At 36.3% G+C, this 7,549-nt stretch overlaps 1 protein-coding gene across 2 annotated transcripts in view; it reads right to left on the bottom strand.

Annotated features, from left to right (window-relative positions):
* Positions 1–77, bottom strand: part of LOC105560222 (cytochrome P450 4C1-like) — a 10,023-nt gene extending 9,946 nt beyond the window's left edge. The window contains exon 1 of one of the 2 annotated variants that reach the window (XM_012009145.1): positions 60–77. The gene's annotated coding sequence lies outside the window, so the exon portion shown is untranslated. The remainder of the gene's footprint in view (positions 1–59) is intronic. The other variant, XM_012009143.1, reaches the window with a different exon arrangement.
* Between the last annotated feature and the right edge of the window lie 7,472 nt (positions 78–7,549).

The raw sequence follows: 7,549 nt of genomic DNA, 5'->3' as shown, positions 1-7,549 counted from the left end.
ATAGAGTTATTGGGTTATTTTGTTGCAAACTAATATTTTCTCACTAAGCACTCGCTTACACTCAACAAATGACGAAGCACTTACAATGACTCTCCTTTTAACTCGTTCCCGTCATAAGCCGTTTTATAATCGACTTGTTGAACTTTATCATCTCACTCAAGCTGAATCGAAACTTTTTAGATCTAAACAAAGAAATATTAAAAATCATATTATCGCTGAGGATAACTAATGTAAGTATAGTCGAAACGTCCGTCTTTATTTATACTTTGTAATTTTATTCGTTGACAATTTATACGTCATTTATATTATTATTTTTATTCGTTGAAAATTTATTTATTTATTTATTCGTCATTATTTATAATCTAATTTTTAGTTAGTTGCGTCTCTCTAGGCTATAGTTATTGTGACAATTTTATAATTTATAGAAAGTTGGTAATAAATCGGTTCTAGCTCGTAAAAATATTGGCCTTAGATTATTGATTATTTTTATCATTAAAAATCAATTTAATCTTTGATATCAACATTTATTCTATTTATGCTCACAATTCCTATGAGCAACACAGATAATAATGTGCGTTAAGATAAAGGGATTAATAGTTATTAAGATAAAATATGCGTAAATCTTTTTCTCGGCCATTTAATAGTCCAATCTCAATAAAAAATTCATGTAACATATTGACATTTTCAACCTTCGTATCAGCTGACGATGAACTTTGAATCAAAAGAAATTACATATTAATCAAATAGTTTGTATAATTTAAAGAGAAGAGTTTAGGCTTAAATTAATAAATATCGCTTGTAATAAAATTTCTTAACAGTTTCTGAATATCTTAGAACAAAGTAAGTATTGATCTACTGACCTTTACATTTACGTCTACAGATATATTCTTTCTTGGGCGTCTCACCTAAATCAAGTAATGAACTACCCTGTTCGTGCTATTAAATATGGAATAATTGATTTTATGCATTTTTATAAATCGAATTATAAAAACAACTGTACAGTGATTGTTACATCAGGAACGATAATAATTAATCAACGTCAGTACCCATATATCATTTTTCGAAAAGAATTAAAATCGGAAGTCCTAGCAAAAAGGCGAACATTTGTATTTATGAAATTATAATTATTCTAGTTTTTCTTTTTTTTCTTTTCTTTTCTTCTTCATACAAATTTTACATCTTATTGCATACACATCGTATAATTATTAATCAAACGCGTTTTATGTTTTTGTATAAACCAATCCCTAAACATTCCCACAAGAATATTGACATTACATATCGATATTGCAAATTTTAATTTGTTTAAACAGTTATCTCTTTTTAACGTAACATACAATATATCCTCTAATTCACGTTTAAACTCGGATAATAGAAATTGCAACGTGAGAATACACTCAATACGAGCGGTATATTATACTCATATGGTGATAACGATCATGTGCTTCCACACCACATTACAATTCTCCGTCGCGTCCTACCGTAGTATTTTACGGCAGTCAAATCGTCGGGATGAATATTGATACATTTGCACGTGGCCCAAGGCAACGTACAATTCTCTGTAGTCGTGAGATGTATGACGGTCTTTAAACATGTCAACGGAGCAGTCCATACACAAGCCCACTCCTCTTCTCTGTACGGCACTCCGTATTCTCTCAAGTCCGACGAAATCGTTAAACCGAACGACGTGGCCGTGCTGCAATTGGAATTCCTCCAGCCGTATTACTCTGTCTAATGCACCAGTTCCTATAATGTAGCGCGGGCACAAAAGGATCCCCGAAGGCGTGTACATGCACATCTCTGTGTGTACGCCGTGGACACGAAAAACGATAAGAGATTTCCTTCTTTTATGGACGAAAATTCGTCTCGTTTCTCTTCCCTTCTCCCTTCCTCTCTAACTCTCCACTTCCAACGCCTTGAGCACGTCCTAGAAGCTTCTCAGGATCTTTAGAACAATGGCTTAATCGATATCAGTAACGTTGGAACCTTCGATATGTGATGTATCCGATAACGCGCAGCCCGCAACTTCGTGCGAACTGCAACCAAGTTCTAAAGCCTGTTCGACGTATCGTACAAGATACACTGTCCCATCTTAGGCTTCCGTTATTTTATAGCGGAATCCTCAGAAAGCGCCCCAAGTGTATTGTAATAAGCTGTCATAAAGCAAAATTGATATATCTCGAGAAGAATATTTTCAACCATAATCACATGGTACGCATAATCACAAGGTAATTATTTATTAATATAAAAACCCAGTTATATGTAGTAGCGTTAATATTAATTAGTAGTAATTAATATTAAATCTGATACAAGATATATTAAACTTATTCTTTATCGTAAAATCAATCCTTACTTTTCACACAGATAAGATGATAGATTGTTTCAACAAAGTCAACTTTTTATTCCATCTTTAAATTCCGTTTTTCGTTGTTTATTTGTGTCTAAATTACATGTATATTATTACATAAAAGGATATAATTATGGTGGCACGATTAAATCTAAAATTCTACGATTGCTTTAGAATAAACGCGGATTTTTTCAAATTGTCTTTGCAAGTACAATACAATGCCTTTATGGTTTTAAAGCAATAACAAAAGGCTTGCCAATCAGATGCAAGTGCTGGTGAAAGCGCTTAATGCAGTCAGCCATACTTCGCGTGGTCCCGCCACAGATAAAATGTAGTGACGTTCAGTATCCCGGATGATGCGTAACAATGACGAAGAAGAAACGCGTGGCTGTCTGGCAAGATAAAAGGGCTGAAGCTACTGTTTTGCAAGGGATTTAACGACGGGGAATGGCAGAGCACACGACTCACGACGGTTAATGGTAAAGTACAAATAAGCATTGGACTAGCAGATAACAAAGAGAACGGAAGGAGACGAAGGAGAAGGTCGAATGACGAAGAAAGAAAAGGAAGGGGAGAAGAGCGGCAAAAGAATAACTGCCGGCGAGGGAAGGACGAGACAACGCGACGGACGCGGATGCGGAAGAATGAAAAAGAAGAATGAGGTCACAGTTCTCGGTGGGGAATTTGTATCTGCATTTTAGCGCGATGTTTAATCTGGTGAACTGCGCCTCGTTTCCAGTGACTCAATGCAATAACATGTTTCTTCCCTGCTTGTAGGTCGCGAACAGAGCGCTACCACCCACTTCTTCGGCCCCTTTATCGCATAATCTTTCACTCCCTTTCGTTCGAACGCAGTGCATCTCTGTTTCTCCCTCTCGGTATTTCTCTCTGTTTCTCTTTTCTTTTACTTTTTATTTTTCTCTCCCCTCTAACAATCTCTGTCCAGAAAACACCGCAATCGGCAATGTAGCGGCCACGCCTTACCTTGGGTTCAATAGTCCTTTCCATTCGAGATTTTAAAGTGTCTCCTTCAATGCTCGATATGGAAAGTTAGCATGGAGTACCCTGTAAAAGGATCAAAACTTAAATGAAGTTAGCGACGGGATAGACAACTCCCGCCTGCCTAGCGTGGCGAGGGTCGTAACAGGGGTGGAAACGGTGGCCGCGCGGATATATTCTTGCTACCTCTACGTCTCACCCTTATTCCTTTCGCCCGATTCGTTGTTACCTCTTGCACGCTCCGTCGTCCTTTCACCATTGCTTTGAATAATATTTTGCACAACAGAGAAAGAGAGAGAGGGGGGAGAGAGAGAGAGAGAGAGAGAGAGAGAGAGAGAGAGAGAGAGTTCTATGAGGCGCACTCACCAGCACCATCGTCCGACGCTCCAACAGCGTTTTACTTAACCCACCTTTCCTTCTTCCGCGTAACTCTGCTGCCTTTCTAAGAGTCCATTAAGACTGTTTCATCTTTCCATACAATTTGTTTTCCCGTCCCTTTTCGAATGCAGCTTTCGAGATTTCACAGAACGTGGAAATGCCACGGAATAGAATAATCGCGCAAGAGCCGTGGACAAGTTCAGCACGAAAGGGTTTCGAAAGGACTCGATTCATAGAACAAAAAGCCCATTTCGGATTATAGAAAATTTTCTTCCTGCGCGTAATAATAAAGGACCCCAAGTGTCATGTACCACAATTACGGGGTATCGCGAAATTAAAGATTTATCGTAATTTAATCGTAGCGTGTTCATAATGCAAAATTATTAAGAGAAAAATCATTTTCTCGTTCTTAGAGCCTAAAATTTTTCCCCTACAAACAAAACCATTTCACAATAATACGAAAGTCCCATCTATTTGCTAAATTAGTAATTGTTAAGCATTAATTATTTTATGACTAATTATCTGTGTAGCTAATGCGCTTTTAAGCCAAAGATTTATTATTGGAAAATATGTTTATATTGATAGATTACGTTACAAATATTTCGTAGCAATATTCACATTTTAATGTCACAATTACTCTCAACGGCTTTGGATGTTAAGTATAGGGGAGGGGTATAACATTTTCAGTTATAATATACTAATTCCTTTAGGACCCTTATTTCTCGTAAACAATTTACCAGTTGATCTTCCATCCAATTGCCGGTATTAATTATTCCAGCAGCTTTCATGCCCATTATTCTCCAACAGAGAAACGGAGAATACGTTTGCTGCGAAAGGGGAACAATAACAGAAAATTAGTAATGGAAGAAGAAGAGAGAAGAGCTATTACTTTCCGGAGCATGGCATAGTTTCAATGGCGAATCTTCACTACCTTACGTTCTAATATAACCAGTACTGCGATCAGAAAGACAAGCGCTTTCCCATAATACTCTAAGATCCGTGACATATATCTTTGCCAGGTTCATTTACGTTTCGCCCCTCCGGCCCCCGACTAGAGACTACTTATTAATATCCATTCAATTACGCGCGAGCAGGAAGAACGCGTTCAAGCAATTGGGATTGCTTGAAATCCTTTTAGCGAAAGGGATCGTACGCTGAATATTGTCCTGAAATTATGAGTTTTGCATAACTTTAAATGAAAAATAAGGAAGTAAGATATAGTAAAGTAAATTGTCTGTAGATAAGATTCGGGGATAATAATGACACTTATTGTCAGTCAAGGAGATTATAAACTATTGATATACATATACATATACCGATATTAATTTTGTGAGACTCAATGTGACCAATACGCGTAAAAATTGACAAAGCTTCGGTATAAGACAACGATCAAACTGAAAAATACATGATAAGTGAAATAATCCCAATGTATGTAATTTTATAATATTCATTGCAACGCTAGTTTCTTATAATTATTATTTACCCTACGTAATAATAAATATCATTGGACAAACGTTAAATTGCTTTCAATATTGCCTCTACGTTTTTAACTACACGTATGACCGAATGAATCGAACAATATAATGTAAATTGATCGCGCCTATAAATTTTCGTTTCACTGTCAACAGTGAGAAGGATCTTACTTTTAAAAAGTTGCAAGGAAAAACGGCCTAATGATTTGATTTGATCTGAGTATGATCCCAATATAATAATGTAATAATAAATAATATGTAATAATAAAAAATCAACCAGCGCGCCATAGTATAAGAGGCGGAGCCCGCCAAGTATCACGGATAACAATAATACAAGGGTTATAGAACATTAATGCAGAGACTGTAAAAAAATCCACGAAAATCAACACAAAAACTTCTAGAATTAATAAAATCCTTTTTGACACCTTTTTTTCTCCTTGTGTTATCGTTATTCCTGACGAATTAATATTTCGTAGGCTCGACTCTTGCACTATGACGGGATGATTTTTAATTGCGAGAAAACTTAATATGCGGTTACCGCGTTGCGGCAGCAAGTGGTATTAGTGCTTGTGATTGCTGAGCGCTATCGCAAGCCACATATTGCGTTTAAATTAGCGTAGTGATCGGATTGTGATCCGATCGCCCCAAAAATCATTAATGATACGCATGATCACGTAGAGTGCATATGTACATGCACGTTATTTTAAATTTACTTCAATATTTCAATTATGAGTACCAGATTATAATTATTATTAATGAATAAAGTCAGCAACATCCTAATGATCTACCTTTACATAGTAGGATCAAATAAATGTCATGTGTCTGTCACATCAAAAGTAAAATCTAAGGACAATTATAAATGGCATCTCCTTCTGCCAATGGGATCGGATTAAATAGAACTCCACTCCTTGAGCGAAACACTTTCTCACGTTGAAACAGATGGCTCCTCGACAATAATCCGATAAAAGTTTCGAGGATTATCCTCCGACTTGAGAACGTCGCCAAAGTTGTCCGTAACGCGAGCATATTGACCACGACGTGTGAGAATAATCACATGAGGGTGCAAACCAGGAAAAATCTATCGTAACGTTTCCTCAGATTTATTGCAACTAGTTAACTTTTATATCGTGAGTCACGCTAACCTGGCGCAATATAAAGTGAGACAAGCAACAAAAGATACAAAGTTGAAACGGAATATAATGCGAGAATATAGACCATATCAGAAAATCATGTGAAACCAACAAGGCTGGAGATGGAGAAAGATAAAAAAATAAGAATGAAAATAAGAAAAAAGAGAAGATTTATATTACGATGAGTAAAATTGAAACAACTATTAGCTGTACATAGTTTTTTAGTCATGGTATTTTTTGCATAATTTAATTCATAAATGCATAAACAATGTATAAGCTCAAATCTTATTTCTGTTCTTTTTTGAACATTTACAATTATTCCTCTTGGAAAATTTTTAATTCTTATATCGTCGCAACGCGCACAGCCACGTGCGAATGCGTGACATATGCGTAAGATTTGATATAGCGGCGACAATATTGTTAGACGTTTGCATGGAGATTACGCCAAGGAGGAGCGGAGGAAGTACAAAGACACACCTCGCCCTCTTACATCGCCCACGTAGATGTAATAAGATACTGCCTTCTTATACTCGGCGCGACATCACATAAGTAACGCTACGAGAAACACGTCGCTGCTGTGCGACGTTAAACGTGATAACCGTACTTTGTAACAATACTTCGTCGTAGGGATAATGGCGCGACGCTGCCGTACAAAGTTGTCCCGATTCTATGAGACGCAATCCACGTTCGAACAATCTCGCGAGAATCTGTGCGACGCGTCATCCGGTGGCGGTGCGGTTACGGCGGTGCTTTATTCCCGTAAAGTTCCAGCGTTCTTATTATTTAACATTATATCGTTATGACGCAAAATAGAAAAATAATGTAACGCACGAATGATCTTACGAATAATAAAACGAAAACACGAAGTTGATGTAACATACGGAGACAAGTGAAGATAGCTATTTTTCGAGCCATGTTCGGTTATAACTTAATAAAATTTTTATGCAACAGCGATCTGAATCGAAATTAGCAATGTATATTTTTATTTTGGAATAGTATGCATCTATAACTATGTTACATTTTTCTTCTATGTTTGCGAAATTGAAACTACTGATACGTGCAAGTAAACAAAAAGTAATATGTTTGATTATCAAATTTAGTAATTTTAACAATATTTTATAATGGAAATCAAATATCTGCAACGTTAGTTTATAGATATAAATGTGTTTAATAGTACACACCTATTATAAGAGAAACATGATTATTAATTATTTATTTAATATATT

The sequence above is a fragment of the Vollenhovia emeryi genome, unplaced genomic scaffold (assembly GCF_000949405.1).
Source record: "Vollenhovia emeryi isolate VEMERY1.0 unplaced genomic scaffold, V.emery_V1.0 DF939236.1, whole genome shotgun sequence".
NCBI lineage: Eukaryota > Metazoa > Arthropoda > Insecta > Hymenoptera > Formicidae > Vollenhovia > Vollenhovia emeryi.
This window is presented reverse-complemented; position numbering and strand designations above follow the sequence as displayed.